The sequence below is a fragment of the Tetrao urogallus genome, assembly GCF_951394365.1.
Source record: "Tetrao urogallus genome assembly, chromosome: 1".
In the NCBI taxonomy this organism is placed as follows: Eukaryota; Metazoa; Chordata; class Aves; order Galliformes; family Phasianidae; genus Tetrao; species Tetrao urogallus.
The window spans coordinates 34,320,253-34,347,699 of NC_136813.1; positions in this window are offsets into that span (position 1 = coordinate 34,320,253).

Below are 27,447 nucleotides of genomic sequence, written 5' to 3' on the forward strand. Positions count from 1 at the left end.
TATATTCAAGCAACTTTTTAAAAATAATCACATCTTACACAGAAGATCTTACTGCAGAACATAGAAGCATTAACAGAAAGAGTAGGAACAAAAGAACTCGCTTGTCTGTATTCCTGTTCACCAGCCTGCATATGTCATTACAGATGACATTGATTCATTATGTACTAGCTGCAGTGGAGTTCAATGTTAAAATTTAAAACAAAATCAAAACCAAGCAAAACCAGCTACAGAAATGTTGAATCCTCAGATACATGATTTTCTCTTTTACATTCCACTGAATAGGAATTTGCTTTGATATTTTGGGGTTTGTTTTGTTTTGTTTTGTTTTTCAAATCCAGAAGAACAAGGTAGTCCTGTGACAAGATAATTTTTAGATAAGATGTAAGTACCTGAACAATGTGATGTCAAGTGAACTTTAGATCTATTTGATGGCAAGAGATCTCTTCAAGGGAAATGAGATAGGGAAAGGAGACAGATGTCATGGAGAGGCATGCCAGCTTTTGATGGAGCAAAGTCACTTCAGCCAAGAAAAAGGTATAAATGTAAAGAAGGATGAATTTTTACCTGCAGCATCACTGTTACTGATCTAAGAGGAAACAGAGAAAAATGCTTTACCTGAAATAGGATTTTTTGAACACACTGTAGATGCTTGTTATCATATATTTTTATAACTACATGATATTTGGGGCATATATTTAGTATCAGAGGTCTCCAACACAGAAATCACTTTTTATGTCTTGTCATATAACTGTATTATGAAAGATGCATACATAGTGCTTTTCTCATTAGCTGAAAACTGATCAAAATTATTACGCACAGAAAATATATCTATTATTTTTGAAGACAGCCTGAAGTCAGCTTGAACTCATATTCAAAAGATTTAAAACCCTTTTGTCTACATCTCTGGCTTTGTGATTTCCCTAGGCTAAGTTGTCTTTAGGCACAGAAAAAAATAAAATCTCTGCCTAGAAAACCTGAATAGTAGAAAAGTTTAAGAGCTGTTTTTGTGTTGATTGCATTTTTTTTTAAATTGAAGTCCTATGAAGTCAGGCTGGCTGTAGCTGAAGAAGCTGAAGAAGCAATCCTCGTTTTCCTGTGCACCCTGATTTCTTTCTTCAGTCTTCCTCATCTCTATCTTCACGTGCTGTATCTCCACTTCTGCTAGGAGAAAGGATCTGAACTTTCCTTTCTGGAGTAGATAGGTTGCATCTTATGTGTTCTGCTAAGGAACTGTAGTCTGGGCCTGTGGCCAGATCCAAAAATGGATATATGCTTGGCTTCATTCACTCAGATGTGAGCACAGGTGACTCTCAGTAGCTCTTGTATAATAACACAATTTTAAAAAGTAGGGGAAACTGTAAGAATACTGGCAGGAAGAGAAGTCTCCTCTTCCTGCTGACCTTTATTTGCTGTACAGTAAGGCTGTAGGGTCCCCTTCAGTTCCATCACTGATCTCATCCCTCTTCCACCAGGACTGTATTGAGTGCCTCAGCATTCAGAACTGGATGATTCTGGTCTCTGATAAATAAAACTTTCATGTATTTTCATTTTCATGCTGCCATCACCTTAGTGTATTTTAACAACTTCTCATTTTTATTTGACCTGTTTCTCTACCTATAATTCATGATGGTAACTACAATATTCTACAATGTTCAATCAGTGCTTTGAAAACTGAACATAAATTCTGTATGTTGTGTTATTAATGTACTTACTTTTTATTAATTGACATAAGCTAGGAAATGTATACTGATTAAGCACTTAATTGAGCACCGTATGATGTTTTGGCATGAGCTGACTGCATCCCTATTGAGTGGAATGCTAATCTTGTCTCAATTAAGCAATAATCATTACTGTTAGATTAATTTGGTATCTTGAGAGAAGTCCCAGTAAAATGTCCCTTTAAGAGTGTATTCACATTAAATGGAATATATCTAATTTTATTTCCTTTTGTGAGAAGAAGCAAGTTATTTTTGTGGGAAAAGTGTTAATAGAACTGGAGCAAAGAAATGCATAAATGTTTTCCAGAAAATCAGTACTGTGACTCAGAGCAGTACAAAGATACTTTTTCTTATATTCACAGGAAGCAAGTATGCAAAATGTTAAAGACTTTCCCAGATCATAAAAAATAAGCTATTGCTAAAGAGGCTGAGCCCACTGCTCCTGCTGTTTTCACAGTAGCAGACTGTACATCCTTGCATGGAAAAGAGAAACCCCAGACACACAACTTAATTAGGTGTTGTACTGAGAGACATGGTTCAGTGGGGAAATATTGGTGGTAGATGGATGGTTAAACTAGATGACTTTGGAGGTCTTTTCCAACCTTGGTGATTCTACGATTCTATGATTCATGTTGAGACATTGCAGCTTAGAGATTCCACATACTAGTACACTGTACCATAGAAGCTGTCAGCCCAAAAGTACAGCACACTCTTGATGCCTTTTTTTGGAGAGTGTTGCAGAAACATTGCTTTTTCTGAGTCCTGATGTCCATAATTCAGATCCTTTTTCTTCGTTATATATCTCAAAATCATTCAATATGTATTACTTAGATTTCTGAACTTAGTACATTCAGAAATTCCTCTGCCAGATGGGGGACCTCCCAGAATTAGAGGTACTATGGATTAAGTTTCTTCTGTACTATTCATGACCCACAGTGTCGTAAGTTCTTTCTTGTCTAAGTCCATGACTGAAGGTTTGGTGTAAGGGGATGTGCATTTGATTGGCTGTTTTTTGGGGGGCGTCCTACTAGCAAGTAGGACACACTATCTGAGCTTTTTGTTGGGAGCAGAAAGGGCAAATCATAGATCTTCTGCTTGTTGTGATATCATCTTGATCCTGAAGATCCATGTACACCTCAACCACACATAAATAGACGTGGAAAGGGTGAAAGCAAGAGGTGTCCTTTGAAAAAAAGGATAATGAGATCTTAATCAGCTCATGGTCACATAGACCATAGACCAGTTACCTATAGTAAAGAAGAGGCAGAATTTCAGATCCAGGTTTGTTCTCAGTGTTTCATTTGTTTAAGATTTATGTTAAATTCTCACAATTTACTGACTTTCAGTCTGTCTTCTTACAGTGTCCTGGTATATTTTGGCCTTGAGTGAGACCTTTACTCTTTTTTGTATACTGTTTATAGAACCTAATGTCAGTGGGACAGAGCTGTAAAGTCACACAAGGAACTGTATGAAAATTTTTGAAATTTTCTCTTTAAGATCTATCTTTACACCTTGATAGTCCCCTTCCCTGTTCATCCCAAAATTAAAACCTAAGAATTTAGGGATTCATGTTAAATTTGACCACATAAGTTCTGGTAATTTTGTCACAAGGAATGAAGAGTATTCATAGCCATTTTAATTAAGAATTAAACGTAGATAATTATCATAACAAAGGAAGTACTTCTCCTCCTTTCCTGTTTTAATTAGTGAAGAATAATATGCAACTAGCATTAAACTACAACAAGATCTCAATTTCCTACCAATCCTAGGTGACTAAAGGTTGTTTAGATAACAGCTTTTGAGTAGTTTGAAGTATTTTAAGAAGTTGGGAATACTATGTGCTTTTGTGTAAGAGGAACCGTACATGACTGAAATTTAGATAATCAAGGTTGCACTGCGTTGACAAATTTTACTAAATTATGTACCTCTCCCAGATAACTTTTGAAGATGAAGCCTTACATTATTAACAGTAGTCAGGAATGGCTTGCAGCCTTGTAACTGTCAAAATGACTGAACTATAGTATGTGGCTTATCTCCTGATATTCTTAAAGCATGCAGCATAGTAATTATAATCCCTATATCCTCACAGAATGCAAAGAACCTGCTCCATAAAACTGTTTTCTTGGCACAGGTAACTTTATCTGAATTTATTATAAAGGTAGTTCAGGCTATCTTTTGTTGTTATTATTGTTGTGTTTTTGTTTTTTGTTTTTTTTCTCTGCTTTAATAAAAAATAGCTGTTATAAATGACCTTTATGAAACATGTAGTAACCTGTAGGCATCATTCCAATTCCATCTCACAGATTTTCAACTGCTTTCTCTACTTTAGCATCTTATCCTTTAATTTGCAGTCAATTACAGTGACCGAATGTGTTTTCACTTTTTTTTATGTGAGCTTGAAATAAGTGTTTAATAATGCATTCGTAGGATAATTACATTTTTGATAAATTTCAGTATTGTTTAGATTACTAGATTTAACTCATTGAAATAAAGATTATCTGTTATGAGCAGCTCTACTTTTAGACAGCCACCCAGCTCTATTTCACAGGTGACTGCTACAATAGTCTAATGCAAGTTTTGACAATACTCTCGAGTCCAACGGATTTTAGTCTCTGATGCTTGAACTTGGTCAAAGACAGAATGGTTTTGTGAGGTCTGAGGTGCAGTGGGGAGTGGGCTGGGAGCTGCCATGAGGGGCGGGGAGTGGAGTGCTTTGCTGAAATGTGGACCCAGGAGCTTCTGTGCCACACTACTTCTCCACACCAGGTTCCCAGGCACTTGTGATAGTCACCACAAAGCTTACGGCCATGAGTTAAATGAGGAGTTCAATGCTTCAAATCCCAAGTGGCCCTTCTATACTGAGGTGGTGGCTTAACCATGAACACTCTGATATTGGGAAAAATTTCTTCTCAGAAAGAATGGTGAAATATTGGCATAAGCTACCCTGTAAGGTGGTAGAGTCACTGTCCTACCAATCATGACCTACCAACTGCAATGGCTCAGGGTGGACCTTTAGTAATTTATTATTATTATTATTATTATTATTGGTAGAAACTAAGCATGATAGTTTAAGTTTTTAGTTCAAGAAGAAAGCAGCTGAAGTGTTAATTTTCAATTTTCAAAATTGTCAAAGGAGTACAAATGGTTTTTATGGCTAGTTTGGTGCCTGGTAGAAGAACTGGAATTGGAATAATGCAGTGTATTATAAGTTCCCTAGTTACTTTGCTTTAAAGGATCCTTATGGTAACAATCCGTAGGCATGCTGAGTTGAATAAAATAAATCTTGTTGGTACAAGTGCTGATATAGATTGCCAATTTTCCCTTGCTTTGTGAAGCTATTGTAATTTTATTGGGATGCTAAGGTCCTGTGGTAGTATTGTATGTTGAAGAGCTGGGCACACAGTTATCTGCCAATCTGTTCATTTTATGACTTTCCACAGTTAATTATATGGGGAAGGATGTAATAAATACTCCATGAATTATTTCCTGGGAGTTACAGCAGGTAAATGTCCATTCCCCAAAGTAACTACACACTCGTAACAAATTTGATGCACATGAAATTGATCATCAGATTTGAATGGAAGCTGAAGTGTTCTGGACTGCCTCCTCTTAAGTTTCTCCCTACTCATTATAACAAAGAATGCATATAAGAAGCCTAGTCTTTGCTTTATCATTAACCCTTTAGCTGATCTCACCATTAATAATTGTTTCATCAGTTATTTGGACAGTTAGAAAATAGAGGAAAACATTAAAAAAAAAACAACAATGAACTTTTGACATGGGAAAACACTCTGTAAATCTCAAGAAACGGTTAAAAACAGATATAAATTTACTTTCTTTTAATTAAAAAAAAGAAAATCTTTACTAGAATATGTTAATTCTTTTATCCTCAAAGTGATTTGCTTTCTTTGCTTCCTTATATAGTCTAAGTGTGAATATAGTTTAACTTTAAAGCTTTAATGAAATAGTATCTTGAGCATTTCAGGGAAATCAGTGTTTGGCTGATTAGAAAAGAAGGAATGCCTCATAACCTTATGATTAAATACAGATGTGCTAACAGCATGGTTTTCATTGAAATAAGAAAGTAAGGAAAATAATCCAAATTCTTATCTTTATTTCCTTATTTAAATCTGAAGAGTGAGATTTTCATATCTGAAGATATTATAATCATGAATTCTTTGCAGTTATTTTTCTGAAGCTCTGGTTTCCTAAACACCTCATATTCTGTCCCTTCACACTCGTTTTATGGAATGTGGATCTGAGGAAGATAGAAGCCTGCCTCAGGTTACAGTAACTGAATGACGCATAACAGTCACAGAAATTTGCTTTCTTAAATGGGTTTATTTCTCTGCTAGAAGTGGGGAAACAGTAAAAAGGATTTTTTTCTTGTTGATATCACATTATAAGGTCAAAAGAAATTAAACCAAACCATCTTGTCTATAACTGAAGTAGTATGTTGAAGTATAATTTGTATAAAAAAGGAAGATGATTTGCTTCAGATCTGGGGAAGGTTAATCTTTCCAGTGTGCAACTGTTTTTACATTTAAAAATTTTCCATATGACTTCATTTATTTCCATATTTTCAGCAATTATTCTGGTTTCTTCAGTCAAATTCATTCAAAAAAAGTTTGCTATTGGGGGCCTCTTTCGGGGCTCAGAAATACTCTACCAAAAAAAAAAACAAACAAAAAACAAAACAAAAAACAAACAAAAAAAAACCACAACATAAAGCACAACATTTTTTGGTCATAGAATCTTAATAAAACCATGATTATTTCATGGAATTATTTCATGTTCATTTAATATATTTGTGTCCACATAAATCTTGTATAAAATTTATAAAATAGCTCTGATGAAGTTGTCAGTGTGAAGCTAAAAAGCTGAAAGAATCTAATCCCAAAATTGTATTTATGCATAGAGGAAGAGTTTGTGTTCAGAAATCTGGGGCTGAAGCAAAGAGAAAATAAATAAATTTGAGGGTTTTTTATTTGTGTTTTTTTGTTTGTTTGTTTTTGTAGTGTGATCCTGGTTTTACATAGCATGTGCAATCATGTGTCATCTTTTACAGTTCTCTTCGCAATCGATTCTCTTTTATTTCAGTCCTTCCCTCTTCCACTCTCACTAAATGTTTCTATAATAGAAAATATACACTGCTCCTTGGAAACAAAATATTTAATTCCCCTCAGCTACTAGCAGTTTGCTTTTCTGGGAGTCAGAATGCTAACATTCTACTTCTGTTTCTCCTCAGCTCAGATTGCCCTGACAGTGCTTTCTTGCTAGAAGGACATTTTGGAGACAGTTGAAAACAGCAGAATATCCTTACTACAATAGCTCAGTTCTGAGCTGATCTAACTGATGTGGTTGTGACTTGACTACCATTCTTTTAAAGTCTGGCTGTTGGTCTCATGGCACTGAAAGTTATAGAGTGAAGTTCAGGGGCACTATTTTACTCATGCAATGAGACAACACTTCTATCTGCTTTATCTTTGAAAAATGTCCATGAGTACATAAATACAATTAAATATTTCAAAGCCATTTCTACGTTCCTTCTCAGTTAAGGTTCATTTCTCAAATAATATAGTAAAAGCTGATGAATGCAAATATATTCATCTACTCAAACTAAATCACATTTCAATTAATAAAATCACACATGGATTAACTTCAGTGCCTCTTCCCAGTTCCTGTAAGAGTATTCTTACCAAATAAATATCCAATTAATAAAACCTATTATTATATCAGAAAATATTTTAGTACAAATAGCTGGAGACTGTTCCAAGTTTTCAAACTCTAATGCAACAGAGAAAACGAGAGGTCATTTTAAAAATTTTACAAGTTTCTGACCAAGTGAAAAAAAGAACAACCAATAAAACTGATTTTTCCAATGACTGCAATACAAAAAAGACAAAATGATAGGCAAATGTATTTAAAGGCTCTTGTGTAAAAGCATAATTAGAAAATATGACATCTGCAGATTTTTCCCATTTATTTTGTAATTTTAAGAAAGCATAAAATGGCTGCATCATTTGAAAGTCATCCAGATCCCTAGAAAAGTCATTAATCACACAACTTAATTTACAAAGTCTTCAAATCCTGTCACCCATTTATTTTATTTCATATAGTTCTGTTCTAGATACGTATATATAGTACATTTTGATTAAATGATTGAGAACAGGCAAAGAAATTTAAGCAATACAGAAGACTCATTTACTTTCCCAATCTAATTACTTTTTATCTTTAGCTCTATAACATCTTTTTTGTGTTGAAGATCTGATCAATGGGAAGGGAACTTTTAAAAACCATTGAATTTTTATAAATGAAATCATAAGAAAGAAGTAGTTTTAGACTATCTCATTGATTTCTAGCACATTCTTGTACAGAGAGGTGTACATTTCTGTAATTCCTCTGTCTTATGATTTGTTAAATTTGTAGGTACCTTGGAAACCAGATAAGTTTCTGCCCAGATGCCGAGTTTTATTATGATAAAATAATTTGGGTTCAAACCACCTTTGACTATTATGTTTTTTAATACAATAATATCTATTTCAGCAGTGTTTTTCAAACCATCTTGTTATATGCTTGAAAAAGTTGAAATAATATATTAAAGCACATTTATGAAGCAAAATGGTTACAGTGGAATTTCTATAAATTACCAGAGAGAAAACCACAAAGCATAACCTGAAATTTTGGAAAAAACAGCATCCAGGATGATTGTGAAATGCAAGAGTAATTGGTGAAGTACATTTCTGATTTATGATGTCAGTAATTATGATATATTCTATATACAGTCCATTCAGCGTTTGTGAACTCTTGTTTATTAATAAAGGGTATGGTGCATCACTACAAGATGTTATATCAAAAGAATTTGTTTAGTGGGATTACTTGTGTCAGCTGAGCTAACAGGCAGAGAGACAGCATGGAGGCTAAAAAGAGATTTAAGTTAACTCATTGGATTTGAACTTGTGGCGGTATTGTCTACGTGAAAACCTACATACTTGGCCAAAAGCTTACTATAATAAGAGCAAAAGAGAGGTTTCATTTGAAGATATATTTTACTCATACAGTCCTTTTGGTTCTGTTTTTACTTGCTTATATTGATATTTCTTACTTATTATTTCTGTTGAAAGAAATCTGTATCACTACTGAAGCAATTTAGCTTGTAAGAAGTTAGTAGACTTTACTGAACAGTTATCTGATAGCTTTAAGGAAAGGTCATTAGTTCTCTGAACGGGAAAAAGAGTTCTGGCTTTGCTCTTGGTCACATGCTTTTTGTATTACAGTATCCAGATACTCTCGTCAGAGTTTATTGAATTATGCTAAGAGAAGCATGCTTTAAATAAAGAAACTTTGAACATTTTTTCATGACTTTTACAATTAAGATTTGTGAATCATAGTATTGGCTTTATTGTTAGAAAGGATTTCTTTGATTTTGAAAATTCAGACACTGCAATATACAAGCTTGAGAAAAATAAATTCAAAGTGTAATCTTGAGAAACTTTGCATTAGAAATCCAGCAAATGATCAAATGAACTAATTTGGTGAGAACTGAGATTAATTACATTCAGTGTTTCTTAGAGCAGTTTGCTTACTGAAACATAGAATGCCTTGTGTCACTGTTGACTCTACAGAATTTCACACATAGGCATAGGCATCTCCTTGTATGTTTTTCATCTGATCTCTCAGTCCTGTGTACTTGTCTAGGGCATCCTAAACCAAAAGCATGAATATGCTGGAGTGAGCCTAATGGAAGTTTACCAAGATGACTGGGACCTGTGATATGTTATGTAGAGGTACCAGCTTAGATGACTATATTTATTCTAGAAGGCTGAGGAGATCTTTCCTATCTTCAATTATTTTATGGGAGGATTAGGAGAGTATAGACCCAGACTCTTCTGGGATGTGCACTGTGACAAATAAAATATATAAATACAATTTGTAAAGTTTTCCTATTTTAGGAACTGAGTACATGTTCAGTGTGAGACCAATGTGAGAGTCCAATGGTTGACCAGAGGGGCTATGGAATCTCTGTCTATGGAGATATCTGAAACTCAGTTGCAGTCCTGAGCAATCTGAGCAGTGTGGAAGGAATTGACAAGGAACTGACTTCTGATCAGGTTCCTTCTGATCCAAATTACTCTCTGACACTATGAATGTGTATCTCGAGTGTGCTGAGTAGGCAATTGTTTCATGATTCTTTTAATATGCTTCAGACACCTGCAGTTATAGAAGAATCAGTCCCTAAAACAATTTATCCTGTACTGATTATAAAGAATTACCTGTATAGAATTAACCTTCTATAACACGTCTGTGTTCATTTATCTTCTGCAGATCAATATTCTAGAAGCTGTTCCATCAGCTCTCCTTTCCACATGTTAACAGAGATCCTTCTTCTGCAATTTTCATCAAGCATATTGGAAGTAATAGCTTCATGCTCTTAGCAGAGGAGCTTTGACCCTTACTGAAAAAGGCACAGTTCCTATGCAGTAGGCATAAAGATCTTCCTGGTTAACTGATAACACTGAAAATTTAGCTGATAAATTATTCAGACTATCAAAGAAGGTTTGATTCTTTGTTCTATTTTAAACCCTTTTAAACTCTTGTTTAAACACTGAAATTTGAATCTCATAAGGTAGAGGGTACCAAACAGCTCAAAGCTGTGTTTGTTTGTTTGTTTTTAATATAGAAGTATTCTTGAAAATTTTTTTACTATTTTGAAAAATCTAGATTTATAAATTCCCTATTATTGTCACTGAACAAAATATCCAGACATCTAGCTTCAGTTTAAAGATAAGAGAATGAGCATTCTCTTTTTAGTCTGATATTTCAGCCCATGTACCCAGCACAGCAACACTTTTAACTAAACAGGTGATGGACAATGTCTGTAATCTATGCTAATCCAATAAAATATAGCAACTCCTCATTTCTCTTTCCCTCTTTCAGGAAATGATTATCAGCCATGAGACACTTCATCAAGAAATATTTTCACAACTTTAACAAGAAATAAAAATAATAAATGTGCAATATTTGCCAGACTACATGAAAAATATTGAAGAAGAATTTTCTTCTTTTTCTTCCCATGCAGAAAAGAATTCTCTTATTTGTCAGGAAGTATTAAGAAAAACAAGATGGATACCAACTTGTTTGCTCCTGTTTTTGTCTATACCAGCTAAGGCAATGTCATCTTAGGATCTGATACCGGAGTGCATTTTCTCAAAATTGGCTGAGTGGCCTTTAATGTACAAGAAGTCAGTATGACTCTAGACTGTTAACATGCGTGTCAGTAAAACAGGTGCAGTGATCTTGCTCTGTCCTCAATCCTTATAAATATTTAATCTTACTTCTGGGTCTCTGAAGATTAGTTGCTGAACATGTAGTAGATTATATAATCAGATATAAAATGCCTTAAGACAAGCAGCTTCAAAGTTTCACAGTCTTTTATCTCTCACAGTAATGTAGAGTTGGAAGCTACCTCCAGCATTTGAGTCCAGTTTATTCCTACACATGAGCCATTTAATATAATCCCTTGTACAAAGTTTATGAGAGTGCTTAAAGCAGAGACCCTGCTCCCAAATTGAAAACTGGTTTAAAATTTAACTTCCACTATGTGAAAAATTCTTATCAAATATAGTGCTATTGCATATAGAATTTTTCTTTACCTTTTTTTTTTCCAATAGATTTACAGAATAATTATTCTTTCTTTTGTTCTCATTTTTGCCATATAAATTAAACAATGATATTTATCTGCAACTTATAGGATAATCAGATGCATTTACCATTCCCAATATCTAATAGTCCTAAATGCATGACAAAAATTTTATTCTCCTCTCCCATTCTATTTTGCTCTAGTCTGTCCTACCCAGTACCCCTTCCATTATATTTTCTGAAGTATATTTAATTCTTCTCATGCAATACTGTATTCTGCCTCTATTTGACAAGGAAAAAATGTGTTAGCAGTGTTCACTGATCTGATTTCTTGAGCAAGTATCATTAAAGAAAACTAAATATAATAAAATTATTTTTTTCTGTACTACATGAGGCTTTGTTTTCCATTTTCCAATTCTACATATGAATTGCTGTCTTCTCAAGTTCAGTGAATAATTTCTCTTGTGGCAACATGTCATTTGCTTCACTGAAGTCCAGACAAGTTTCATCTACTACATTTTCCTTTCCTGAAAAGGTTTCAAAGAAAGATATATAGCTCACATGATTTCTCCTTATTACAGTCTTTTCCATTTGCTGCTTACCTTCTTGTCTGTAATTATTCTTTCTTTTCAAATACTGTTTGTCTTTTCACAGATTTAAGGCCTGTTTTGCTACTGTCGAGATAATCTTTTTTTATTAATTGCCTATACTGATGAACTGGATCTATGTCAAAGTCAATGCAATCCTTTTTTTTTTTTTTTTTTTTTTAAAATATTGCCATTACACCTACCTGAAAATTTAAATTATTTCAGGAAAACACAATATTTCATCTCTAATAGAATTAAATTTATTGATTTTATTGTTATTTCAAATACAGATCTTTTTGTCTTTTACTCTCATCTTGTTTTTTTTTTTTTTTGTATATATAACATTCAACATTGTTCTTCATATTGAAAAATAATCAAGATTCCATTTAATTTCTTGAGCACTGTACAACTATTTTAAATCTCTATTCAGTTCTCAGTGTGTAAAAGATCAAACAGTGAAAGGCCAATGGACAAAAAGGAAAATAAAATAAGGTAATGCCTTAAGTAAGATAAATTGTGAGAAATCGCATGTTTTCTGTTATTCTTTCCTTATCAAACTAAGAGCTGACTGATTGAGTTGGCTCCAGAAGGGCCATTTCGAGTATCTTTAAGCTGCTGCTGTATTTGCTTATGGAGACAACACAGGAATCCAGTTGGTGAACTTTTATGTTATGATGACCTGATCAGGCTCTTTACATATTTTTTTTTCCTGTCCTAGCATATAATTATACTGTACTACCTGTTACAGTATGTCCATCCAACAAATTCCTGATTGCCTGTAGTATTCATGTCTATCATACTGTATTCTTTATCCTTCACTTTCTGCAGTCTTGCTCTACAGTACACTTTCTCCTCTTTCTCTTAATGGGAAAGTACTTCACCACATTTCATAGTAAATATTTTATTACATAGCTCTGATCTGTATTTGTTTGAATTACAATTAATATCACACTATGTATTTTCAATCCTTTCAGTCCCCCCACTTACCAATATCAGAAATAGCATTTTAATAAGGATGTGTCTTCCTGATATATCATGTTATTCCAGTTTCAGTAAGATGCAAGCTTCTTAACCAAAAGCAATCTAAAAGAGATTTCTGGAGCAATATTTCTGTGAGATAGCTTATGAAAAAAAATAGCAAGTTATTTTTGTGATTTAAATAGAGTTATAAATAAAGCCACAGATCTATTTAACCTTGTATCCCCTCCCCACAGAGAAGCTTAAGGCAAAAATAGCTTAAAAACTTACTGTGTCTCTTCTGCTACTTGTTAAATGACTTCATGCTCTGCACATTAAGAGGTATAATTTCCTTTTTCTTTTACTGGTAATAGCTCTTATAAGAGTTCTAAATAATATTTCATGGTCTGCTCAAATGTCCATGTACTACAATCCTCATTCATATTTGGAGCTCATGCCAGAAGACAAGCTAACTATAAGAGAAGAAAAACAGCACTGCACATGAGAGTTGCTTAGAAAAGGATGACTTTCATGCTTTGAAGTAACTTACATTGCTGCAATCTCCAAGCTTCCATTAATATTCATTTCATATAAGAGATTTGCATGTGTGATAAGCAGAAAATCAGATATCCTTATTGTATTCTGATAGTTTTTTTTCTAGCCTTCCCTGGTATGTGGTGTTATATTCTGGAATATTATTATTGTTTATAACTGTTTCATGACAACTGTCTTTAGTGATTAGAACACTAGTCATAGTTAACTTCTAAAATTAATAGTTAATTTTAAAAATGCTTTGATATTGGTCGTTAATCTTAGCAAACAATTCACTATAGGATAAATAAATAATAAATCCATGACAAGAATGGAAGTGAAAAATGTCAAACTTGTTCCTCTGAGCGCTGTACAGGCAGGGACTGACAAGTTCAAAGTTCTGTGTATAAATCCAGTTTAATAACTGTTTGCTATATTTAACAATACGTAGAATCATAGAATCATAGAATTGTTCAGGTTGAAAAAGACTTTAAAGATCATTAAGTCCAACTGCAACTTAACCATACTACCCTAACCCTAACAACCCTCCACTAAATCATGTCTCTGAAAAAAAATATATATATACATTAAAATTATCTATGTTTAATAAAAATATATTATCAGTTATTATGTTTTAAGGAACAAGGTATGTTTTAGAATAGTGTCCATATTTTCATTCTATTACTTGAATTTTTTTATACATACTTCTTTCTTCCAGTCTTCTGTGTTTAAACTGAAATACGCATAAGATTGTATATCTTGTAAGTCAGATCTTTTTTTTTTTTTTTTTTTTTTTAATTTCTTTTTGTTTGTGGTACATATTTAAATAAGGTTACCTCACATGTAACAGTAACAGTAGCTCAACTCTGTTTTGGAAAACCCTAAAACATGAACAAAAGTTTCTTTAATTTCGGTATAAATTTAGCAGGTGTTTCTGGCTGAAATCCTTGGTGGATTTTAATCAGCAACTGTGCTATATATTTTCTTTCCAGAAGTATAGATTTCTTTCAATTTAATTGAAAGGGTGAGCAAATTAAGTAAGCTAATTTAGAATCATATGAATGAAAACTGCCAATGTTATCAGGTGCTTTTAAAAAGTTATATGCATTAACTGCCAAAATAATAGTCTGATCCCAAATGCATTTGTTATGGAGAAGAAAAGTTCCTGTTTCCACTCATGTAATACACAAAACGTCAATGCAGATCTTTGTGGGAACAAAAATTTATTTAGCCCAATGTTGCTGGCATATGTTCACTATTATTTTTATACAACATATTCAATCTGCAGTGCATTATTATTCGCAATTCATTACACGATTTTATTCTATGACTTCTAAGAACTGCTCCTTCCTATTTTCAGTAGAGGTGTCAGTTCTCTGCATGGAAACTATGCCTTTAATTCAGGTTTATAAGCACTAATGCCTAGTAAGCCTCTAGGAAATCTCTAGCAAAACTTCTAATGCTGCATAAACGAACTTGAAAGAGATGCCATTCAAAAAATATCTTCATCTGGGTCTTTCTATTTTTAGCTGGGATGAGAATCATCTCTAAATTTTTTACCTACACTGAAAGATAAATTTTATGTTTCCAAAACTGATGTCAAACTTCCTTTGAATTCTTCATGATCTGTACGTTTGTGTATATATTGCTTTGTAGACAAGTTCCTTACAGTGGCAATGGTTAACTTTGTGTATTTGGGAGAAATAGATGCTAGAATGAGGTTACTGTAGGATTTTGAAAGACATACATACACTCCTGTGTTTGTTAGTGTTTCATATAGGATCCAATGAAACATCTAATGCTTCCAAATTTTAGATTCCAATTTTTGATTATTTTATTGCAAAGATGACAAATTTCAGTAAAGAATTTGCTGCCAGACTTAAAGAGGAGCAGTGTATTTGTTTTACATAACTCTTATCAAAGTGAAATTATGAGGATTATTTTCTTCATAAGAAAAGTCACAACTCATTTATTACTTATTCTAAGGAAAGTGGAACTACAGTTTGAAATTTTATTTAATGTATTTATACTCAACATCATTTTAGACATACACAGATGTTTTCTGATCTCAAAATTCATTAAGCCTGAAGAAAACTACAGTCTCAAATAATAAAGTATACCTTATCTGCTGCTTCTTATCTTCAAAGCATATGGTAAATGTATATAATCAATTTCCACAAGTGTGCTGTTAAGCAGGAAAATATGACTAATTCATTTTATTTGTTCTTTGTATTCAAGTTACTTTTAAAAGTTAACAGGATATGTGAAAGGAAGATGAACTCCATTAGTTCCTCACACAACTGAGCATGTGTCCTACCTGGGGTTTGACTGTAATATATTCAGAAAAATCTCTCTTTTGCTCTGTATCTTTTTATTTTCCATTATTCCTATTATGACTGCTGTGTATTTATAGTCAATTTGCTAAACAGGTTTCCCTTGACTTGTGCTTTCTTCTCTTTCTGGAAGAAGGATGCAGTTACAACAGCTTTCATCAATCATTATCTTATTAGAATTATCATTCTTGTTTATTCTATTTATTTTCTAATGCAGTGAGATGGTGGCTGCATCATTAAGGCCTAAGGAATCGTTTGGCTCATTAATCAAAATGGACACAAAATATATTATGAAAAAATGTATAATTTTCATTAGGATAGTCTCTTAAAATTTTTTAATAAGAATGAAACATAAAAGTCAAATAAATTCAAGAAACTCAGATAAATCTCCAAAACTCTTTAGAGAGTTCTCAGCAATCTATAGTTGTCTTTACTTGAATAGGAGCCATGCAGACACCTTGTTTTAACTGGAATCTCTGATTTGCTCTTAAGAAGAAAAGCCGAAAGCAGAAATTGGTAAAAGCATTAATTTTTGGCAGAAAAAAAGTATTTAGATTAAAATCCAAGCTTTTTGTCAATCAAGACACTCAATGTTTTCAGTAACTGTGTTTGGATCATGCTAAGAAAAAATGAACTGCTGGGCAGAGGTAGCTAAAATGGCTTGGCTAGTAAAGGGAACAGCTGTTGCCTCTTATTTATCACAGAATCGCAGGATGGATGAAGTTGGAAGGGACCACAGGAGGTTCTTGTCCAAATTCCAGCAGGGGCACCCTTAGGAAACATGCCTATGTGAGAGGCAGACTGTGTTTTCGCATTAGAAGCTTCCAGTATTTTCTGTATATAGTATAGGCCTTTACTGAACTTATAACCCTCTTGTGAAATAGATGTTTTTCTTCTACTAACAAAGTTGCTGAAGGGAGTAAAAAGTCAAGATTTGGAGCGTTCTGACTGGAGTAGAATTGAGCCAAGCACAAGATAAGGTAAATACGCAGGGTGGCGAGAGAGCATAGCACAGGACAGAACAAACGTGCTCATTCTTGGAATTATTATCCTCCTATCTCCATGGGAGAGTACAAAATATACCAAAGAAACACCAGGTTGGTAACGGACCTTACATGGAAATGTATCATAGCAACAGTGTCTGGGAGATGGTGAGCCTGAGACACTCAACCAATGAGCGAGAGGCAGGAGAGCTTTACCAGCAAATTTTGATGACCAGTGAGCACTTTATCCCTTCCAATAGGGGGCGTGAGCCCGTTATTTCAATATCAAATAAACTTTGCTGATATCGCTAAGATCCTTGCCTAACCTGAAATTTTTGACTGTGAGTTTTTCTCACACCTATAAAACTGTTCTACATATTACTTCCTAAAATGCGTGTTTAAGAGTGTTTTATGTTTATCTGGATTTATTGAAGAAGCTAGAAGCACAGTGCCCAAGCATTTATCTGCTTGCTTTTGGGTTCTTCTAAACTCTAAATTTGGTAAAAATCAAATAATTAATTTTCCCTTCTTGCAAAATTATGCAAAAGATTGCATTATTTCATTACTTTTATTTTAAAGTCTGCCTATTTTTATGAAAAATCTAGTCTGTTGAGTATATATGCTAGATTTATCATTGTGGCATTTGAGCACTTGCATCACTAAAAATCACTAGAAGGCTGTGGAAGAGAAACAATAGATAAAATAAATGAGGCTCAACAGTATGATGTAAATGTGTGAGTAATAATAATTGAAAGTCAGAAAAACATCCTATTGTTCAGACCTTAAACTGAGGAACTAGTTCCTTAAGAACAACAGTAAAAATGGTAAAGTACTTGTACATAGATTGAAAGTACATGGAACAATATCTTGCACTATCAGTAGAACTGTAAGAAAATTTCATTGCTTTGTAAATATATATCCTGTAAATAAACATATTCCTTATCTACATAGTTAGAATCACTTTGGTTCATTGATGTATAGTTGTTCTAAAAGTTCGATATAGCTGTTGCTGATTTATTGTCTTGACTGAATTAATGATTTTTTTTTCCCCTATTTATATGAGTAATTTCCTTTCTGGACATCTCTTTTTCGAATACGGCAAATCAATTTTAAGATGTTGATAACTGATATACTGATTATAATATAGTTCAGGGAAATAACAGTTTTCTCATAGATGTCTAGGAATCACCATCTCCAGACATTTGCAGGAGTTAGATACAACAGATATAAGCTTGATCACACTAGTCCTGCTTTAAGTAAAGTAGGAGGATGAACCACTGAAGTCACTTATAGTCAGTACTTCTATGTTTTCATGAACTTGTACGAATTTAAATTTCTATGGACCTCATAAACTAATAAATGGTGTTCTAAATCAGCACCAGATATAATTACCTGCTCCTTTCTAGTTTGTTTGAAGGGTAGAGAAAACACTGACACATTCTACTTTTCCTATATAACTTGTAATAACTGAGATAAAGGCTTTATAAGGCCTTCTGCAGAATGAATGGGAATATAAATAATTCAGAACACCTTGGTCTGGCTTTGGCTCTCATTTGTTCTGCATGACACCAAGCTCTAACCATCTTTCTCTCTGTAAGTAGCCAGTACCAATGGGGTGCTAATTTAGGGACCCAGAAAAAGATTAATCTGACTGAAGGTAGATAACCATATCTGCGCTAATCATCCTAAGATACCTCTTTAGCCTAAGGAGAAACAAGGTCATTTTGAGAATATGCTTTACCTTATCCTATTTCAACTGCTTATTCTGTGAAGAATATATAGGATAACTAGCTCAGGCATAGAAATGTACAGGATACCATATCAACTCAGTAAACTGTCTAAAATTAAAGCTAGATAAAGTGTACTGCTATAACCTGGCTAAATTATGATAGTGCGAGCAAAGCCTGTTGTTTTTGTTCATTGGCACTTTATCATAAATTTAGAGATGTAAGCATACATATATTGATGCAGATAAACAAAAACACATGACACAGCTCTTTATGAGCATACATTTGCTGATCCAGACACACATTTGTGCAGTCTGAGACCACAGCAGTTTCTAAACTTGATTATTACCATATGGATACAAAGAAACTACACTTAGCATTAAATAGTTAATTTCCATTGCATATAGTATGTTATATTCACACCATTATCTGATAAAAGCGTGTTGAGGACTTAAACTCTAATAGATCTCTTTCCTGGCACACACTAAGTAAGAAACTGGGATATGGCTTGAGATGTATATAATCTCTGCATGATCTTTAGCCTGTAGTAATTTGAGCTAGTTTTTATGTTAATGTTTTTTTGGGTTTTTTTTTGTTTTGTTTTGTTTTTTTTTTTTGTGGTCTGTGCAGTCTTACTCTTAGACTTTTTAGTTTAGTCAGTCACATCATGTGAGCAAGAACAGAAATCCTGCTTGTCTTGGATACTTAATTTATCTCTATTTAAATCCTGTCTTTAACCCTTAATGACCTTTTGATCTGAAGTTATCCTCAACCGATCATCTGATTTATAATCAGAAGTAATCAGCTCTTCATCTGCAGGCAGTATGTGTTCTGTTCAGCAAATCTGTTGTATGATTCACACTCCTTACAAAAGAAGCTGTTCTGTTACAAGTGCAAACTCTGTAAACTTCGTATTCTTTATTCAGATAAAAATTCAGATAAGAATTACTTGAGTGAGAGTGTTATGTCAGTATCATAGAATCACAGAATCCTTAGAGCTGAAAAAAACTTCTAAAGGTCATTCACTGAAACTTCACTGCAATGAACAGGGACATCCACAGCTAGATCAGGTTACCCAAAGCCTGGTCCAGACTGGCCTTGAATGTCTCCGTGGACAAGGTTTCCACAACAGCTTTGGGCAACCTGTTCCAGTGTCTCACCTCAGGATCTCCAGGTAGAGTTCTGAAATGAAGAGCCGTTATATAAGCTTTTATAAAAATGGTGGCTACATATTTCCAACTAAAACTAGTTCTTGCAGAGCATATGTACATATTGGACTTGCAGGGAATTACAGTGCTCAAGTGATGCCATCTGCTGTGAACAAATCTTTACCCTTTTACACTGCCACCTTATGTCTCAAATCCCATAAGCAAAATTAGTAACTATGCGCAAACATTTCCCAAAAGAATAACCATGGAGAAATTCTTCTTGAAGGTCAGTCAGATGTTCAGGAGAAAATGTTAGTCTGGTTTTGTTCTATTTGTTTATTTGCTTATTTATTTATTTATTTAGGCTTGGTTAGGAAATGTGGCCCTTTTCCATACAGAATCTTACCAACTCTGCTCTGCATCTATTCCACACAGAAGAATCTTAATGTTCTTCTGAAAACAGATGCCAAAATGAACAAAACAGTATGCATTGTTGAGCACATTAATTTACTCGCTGTAAGTGTTAGACAAAAGGACTAGCCGTGAGTGACAGAACAAACTATCCCAGATATGGCTTCCAGTGTTGGATAAAACAACATTGCAAGGACACAATGCAGACAAAGAATCATACACTAAACAGCTACTTTTGTGTCAACCTGAATTCAGTGGAAAGAAAGAACCAATACTGACACTTCAAAAAGCAGAAAAGTAATTTAATTCCTTATGTTGTTAATGGTTACAGTGGCTTCTTGTTTCCACTCTCACCCCTCACACGGCGCACAAATCTGCTTGCTTAAACATCATTTCTTATGTTTATGTTTCTTATGTTTCTTATAAATGGGAGTTGTCTTTGTATTCTTCCCCAAGAAATGAATTCAAATAATGAATTCTTGAGGGAAGAAAATATTAAAAAGTATAAGCAATGTCCTTTCTTTCTTCTTCTTTTTCTTCATCTCCCCCCCAATTTAATTCATTTGCTTTTAGAATACATCTTTTGTATGAGAGAGGCAAGATTTCAAGCTGAATTCTTACAGCTGAATATGAGGCTTAATCTCAGCACATCCACACAATTGAATTATGTGAGACTGATAAGTAATACAATTTGCTTAGCCCTAAATAATCACTTCAATTTACCTTAATATGCTTTCCTTATTTAAACCTACAGTTACCACTCAAATTGCCACAGTCATTGGATCATGCATATGATTCCCCTGTTGAATGTTAATGACAGTAGTATCTGACTTTACTAGAATTGATACTTGTGCCTATCCTATTGTCTTGAATTAATGGAGAGTAGAAATTTATACTGAAGATGACAATTTGTAAAAGAAAATGTGATGCTGTAAATTATTAATATTTTTTGTTTTTTAAAGAAAGAAAAATGCTACTTAATGTGCAATATGCAGTTTATAATTTCATCTCTATGTTCAGGTGATTGCTGGACATGACTAATGTCCCGTAGGAGTCCAGCCTGGGATAAGTGCTCTTCAACACCGTTACCAATTACGCAGATGATGGGGTCAAGTGTACCCTTAGCCAGTTTCCTGATGTCACCAAGTTAAGTGATGCAGCTGACACACTAGAAGCAAGGAATGCTGGACAAGCTTGAAAAGTGAGCTTATGTGATCCTAATAAGGATCAACAAGATCAAGGCAATCCCAGATATGTTTACAGACTGGAAGAACTCATTGAGAGCAGCCCAGTGGAAAAGGTAGACTTAATGGATGAAAAGATGGACATGAGCAGGCAGTGTGCTCTTGCAACCCGGCAGAACAACATTATCCTGGGCAGCATCCACAGAAAGGAATACTTTTTACTCTCCTGGCTGCCAGTAAACACTGCTGACTCCTGTTGAGCCTACTGTCAATCAACAAACCCAGATCCCTTACTGCAGATCTTCTCTTAGGAACACGCCATCTGTGTCTATATGTGTAAAACAGTCTACATCTGTGGCATGCATTATTCAATCCCAAATGCAGAATCCAACATTTAGTTTTGTTGAATTTCTTGCCATTCCTGATTTCCCAGTGCTCTAATGTATCTAGATGCCTCTGCAAGGACTCTTGTCTCTCCAGAGAGGCAACAGAGTGGCATCTTTCAGTTAAGTACTATTGGAAAACTTGCTAGGAATGCATTTGACTCATGCACCCAGATCATTAATAAAAATTATGAACACAACTGGCCCCAAAATGGAATACTAGGGAACAGTGCTGGTGACTGTCTATCAGCCAGATACAGTTTCCTTGATTACAGCCCTTAAACTCTGCCTTTCAGCCAATTCATTATCTAGCATAACATGAATCCATTCATGACACAGTTGGTTTATTTGTCCAGAAAGGTACAGTGAGAAATGGTATGAAAGGCCTTACTAAAAACTGAAAGATTACATGCACTGCTTTCCTTTTGTACATCAAGTGGGTAACCTTACTGTAGAAGGAGATGAAATTTCTTATGCAGGACTTTCTCTTGATGGACTTATTTTGAATATGCCTGATAATAGCTTTGTTCTTTAACTGACTTTTAATATCCCCAAGAATAATAATCTTCATAACTTTTCCAAGTACTGAGGCTAGACTGATAGGTCTACGCTTTCCTGTGTTCTCCCTCATATTCTTATACATTGGCTGGCTTCCTATCAAGAGGGACCTCTCTGAACGTTGAAAGTAGGATCTCATATTTCCTGCCAAAAATATTGGAATGAGACTGATAACTGAGTAGGAATAAACTTGGGTGTAAGTTAATTTTTCTTTTTTTAAGTTGGATTAGTTCTGCACAAAACCACTATATCAGAGTAAAGATATTCTATCTTCAAATAGAATACAGCTCCAAATACAGCTATGAAAAAATTACAAAGTAGGTCTAGCCTATGTAACTGCAGATATCACATTTCTTGCATACAGAATCATAGGATCATAGAATCATAGAATCCTAGAATGGCCTGGGTTGAAAAGGACATCAAAGATCATCTAGTTTCAACTCTCCTGCCACAGGCATGGTCACCAACCACTAGACTAGACTGCCCAGAGCCACATCCAGACTGACCATGAATGTATCCAGGAATGGGGCATCCACAACCTCCTTGGGCAACCTGCTCCAGTGAAATTTTATGCAGTCTCTAACAAAACCTCTTCCTGGGGTTCTCCTTTCCCTCCCAGTTTGTTGCTCTAGAAAAGACAGAAAAACAGAATAAAATCATAGAATTGTAAAATATCCTGATTTGGAAGGTACTCAAAGGATCTTGTAGTTCAATTCCTGCCTCCACACAGAACCAGCCAAACTTCAAACCGTATTTCTGAGACTGTTGTTTAAACACTTCTAGAACTCCAGCAGATGCAAGAGCACACTAGTAAATTTCAGTGTACCATAGCCTACTCATCAAGCATTTAATTTTCAACAATTTATTGGATTCATTTTCAGTACTTTTCTTTTGAAGAGATCTGGAGTTCCTTTCTGATCAACTGTAATTATTATTTACATGGCTGAAAATACTTAGTGAAAGTATGGCAAACTCTAGCTCTTTGAAATTGGAAATGTATATATGAATAAGAAGTGTAGTATGAAACAGGAAAAAAGAAAGAAAAGATGGTACTCTACTTAGAAAACTACCACAATACTATGTCAAAAACTGATGCAGTTCTTAAGTGCTTGTGAGCACCTGTTCATTTTCAGGAGGAAACAGTCAGAGATCTACTACTCCAACTGAAGTGCCACAAGTCCATGGGGCCGGATTCACCTGAGAGTGCTGAGGTAGCTGGCAAAGGTGATAGTCAAGCTGCTTTTCATCATCTATCAGTGCTCCTTGTTGACTGGTGAGGTCCCAGAAGACTGGAGGCTTGCCAGTGTGACTCCCATCTACAAGAAGGGTTGTAAGGAGGATCCAGAGAACTACAGGCCTGTTATCCTGACCTCGGTGCCAGGAAAGTTTATGGAGCAGGTTGTCTTGAGACAGATCAAATGGCATGTGTGGGACAACCAGGGGATCAGGTTTATCTGGGTTCAAGAAGGGCAGGTCCTGCTTGACCAACCTGATCTCCTTCTATGATCTACTGACCCATCTGGTGGATGAGGGTTGAACAGGTGTTGATGTAGTTTACCCAGACTTCAGCAAAACCTTCGACACTGTCTCCCACAGTATTCTCCTGCAGAAACTGGCAGCCCGTGACTTGGACAGGTACACTCTTGGCTGGATAAGGAACTGGCTGGTGGCCCGGGACCAGAGAGTGCTGGTGAGTGAAACTAAATCCAGCCAGTGACTGGTCACGATTGATGTTCCCCAGGGCTCAGTGCTGGGGTCTGTTCTCTTCAGTATCTTTATTGATGACCTGAATGAAAGCATGGAGTGCACCCTCAGTAAGGTTGCAGATGACACCAAGTGGGCTGGAAGTGTCAATCTGCCTGGGGGTAGCGAGGCCCTACAGAGGGATCTGGACAGGCTGGAGAGCTGGGCTGAAGCCAATGGGATGATGTTCAACAAGATCAAATGCCGGGTCCTGCATTTTTGCCACAGCAACCCCAGGCAATGCTACAGGCTTGGGCCAGAGTGGCTGAAAGACTGCCCAGAGGAAAGTGAGATGGGGTTTTTGATTGATGCTCAGCTGAACATGAGCCAGCAGTGTGCTCAAGTGGCCAAGAAGGCCAATGGCATCCTGGCTTGCATCAGGAGCAGTGTTGCCAGCAGGAACAAGGAAGTGATTGTTCGCCTGTACTCAGCACTGGTGAGGCCATACCTCAAGTCCTGCGTCCAGTTTTGGGCATCTCTCTGCAAGACAGACACTGAGGCTCTTGAGCAGATTCAAAGAAGCTGGTGAAGGGTCTAGAGCACAGGCCTTATCAGTAGCAGCGGAAGGAGCTGGGATTGTTCAGTCTGGAGAAGAGGAGGCTCAGAGGAAACTTTATTGCTCTCTATAACTACCTGAAGGGAGGTTGTAGTGTGCTGGGGGTTCGCTTCTTCTCTCATGTAGCTAGTGATAGGACTAAAGGGAATGGCTTCAAGCTGCACCAGGGGAGATTCAGGCTGGACGTTAGGAAATACTACTTCTGTGAAAGAGTGGTCAGGCACTGGAATAGGCTGCCCTACTGAGATGGTAGAATCACCGACCCTGGAGATGTTCAAGAAATGTTTGGATGTTGTGCTGAGGGACATGGTTTAGTGAGTACTATTGGTGATAGGTGGATGGTTGGACTGCGTGAACTTGAAGGTCTTTTCCAACCTTGGTGATTCTGTGTCTCTGTGATTCTGTGTTTTTTTTGTGTTTTTTTTTTAATATATTAGGTACTCACTAGATACTCACTAGACATCTTAATAACATGTGAAATCTTGAAAATATGGCTTCTATACACTATTCTTCAATTCCACTAAATTTCACTGATGATAGCTATAATTTTGTCTTTCAACAAATGTATGCATTCATTTTTTGAAAATTTGGCAGACTACTCAAGAGAGTATGATTCAATTTTTCTTCCTTCCTCTCATATTTGAAGGCAGAGATGAATGAAAGCATAAAGCTGATACAGAGGAAATAACATTAATTACACCAATGCAATCTGCTAGCACTTGAGGTGGATGAGTATTTTTACAGTCAAGTTTCACCAGTATTAACAGTCCTATCAGATTCTGGGCTTGTTCCAATGCATGGGTGAACAGCTAGGTAGGTCATTTGTCACAGAACATAAAAGAAAGAATTTGCTTTTTGAAATGGGGAATTCAAGCCTATGAACCCAACAGTAATTTGTACTATAATTCCATTTTTTGCATAATCAGAGAGATTAGCTGCCAGCAGCCTGTTTATGTGCTACAGGCTAGCAACATCTTTAGGGTTTGCCACCCAAGCCTATAACTTTTTACAAGATTTATGTTTTGATCAGCAGAACATATTTTGAGGAGGAATAAATGTATTTTTTTAAAAAAACTAACAACTTATTTCACTTTTTAGTGACACAGGAATACCAGTCTGGCATTTTATTCTGAGCAAATTGGAGTCTCCTTTTTCTGGTGAAAAGCTGAAATGAGTATAGCATTAATGCAGATGACCACTGGATGAATTTTATCTCAATACTGTTTGGATCAACTCAACTGGAAAAATGAATATAAGTAGGATCTGACTGAAAAACAGGTGTTGCAGCTCAAGTGAAATAGTCTCAATACACAAATAATAGCCAAAAGCTATGTGCAATTGTATAAAATTACTGTAAAATGGGAGAAGGAAAAAGGGACTTTTTATTGGAAAACCAAACAAAAGTTCAACGAGGTATGTTGCTGTGGTTCCAGTACATCTTTACAGTGAGAGGTTAAGTTCACAACATTGCAAAATTTTTTCCATAGAAAAAATACTTGAAGTCTGAGAAGGCTAAACAGTTCATGATGAAAATATTTAACAGAAATAAATCAGAATAGCAAAGTGAAAGTTTCTGTAGTGAAAAAAAAAAAATCTGATTTTGGGGTAGGGAATAAAATAAAACCAATATTATACAAGCTTATTGTAAGATTCCACTTTATCATGAGAATTCACTATAGAATTTTCCAACACAAAATAGGGAAGAAATCTTAGGACTTCTTTCAGAAATTGAGAATTTGTGTTAAACCGTTAATAGTTAATGCTTTTGGTTTATTATATTTTCCCTGAATTTACACTTACAAAGTATAGGATGTGACTCCTGTCAGTCAAACACTGATTTCTTATCAAGGCTTCTGTACCGTCTGACTTGTGCTACTCAAAATTTTGCTTATGGGGAAGTAGAAACATACCTTATACTTCAAGACAAAAAATACTTTTCGTGAAATTGAAATCTTAACAGTCCAGAAAATATTTTAAATTCAAATGTAATTATTACAGGAAGAGTATTTATGTATGAAAAAGTATCTACTCCTTTTTCTGGTGTTATTATTCTTCCCTTGCCCTTTCTAGTCTTAAAATCAGTGGTTTTGTTCTGCTCATTGTGAGAAACATTGGAACTTGGAGTTCTCTGCTGGGAAGAGTGTTATTTTCATGTTAATGTTTTTGTCTTCACTGTAGAATCCTGTTAAAATCCTTTTCATATGATTTCCACCAAACTTCTAAGCCTTTGTTTTCTCTTATTTAGTCTGTGGTCACACTGCTTCCAAATGTACTACGAATTGAGACTTTTAAGTATGTTACATACAATTGTTCTGTTACTCATAGATTTTTTTACAGCTCCAATCTGCATTACTATAACTGATCATTGGTGGGTTACGTTTAGCTGTGCTGTCTACTACACCAGCCTGTGCTCCAACCCTCATCATCCTCCTGCATTCCCCTTGTCAAGTCTTCTGCTATTTTTACAGACTGCATCATTATGGTAGAGTATCTTGTTTTGCATATAATAACTACTTGTTATCGATATCTATATAAAATTATGCTTGTACTATACAATGCATTTAAAACAAAGTAGCCATCACCACCTGGTCAGTTACAAAACTTTTGTCACAGCTAAGGTAAAATATATCTGTAGGCAGGTCAAGATAAGCTCAGACAGTGCAAGCCTTTCAAGCCTTATTTCTGTAGTTGTGCAAACTTAGCATGGATTTTATGGTTAGTTACAACAATACAGTATTACATGTCTACATGGTTACGCTTTTTTGCTATTGAAATGTAGGATACTTAGGAACTGAAATAATGAGGCCAACTCTTCATGCAAAAGTAGTGTGCTGTAGTTGCAAAGTTTCATTATAATTGCATTGACTGCTACTGTACATTGAGTATGTCCTTCTCTCTATATGCTGCTTGTCAAACACAATTTGAGGAGTTTTACTTTGTTTACAGTTCAAGAATAAAGTAGCTGCCTTTCTTCCCTTATAGAAATCTC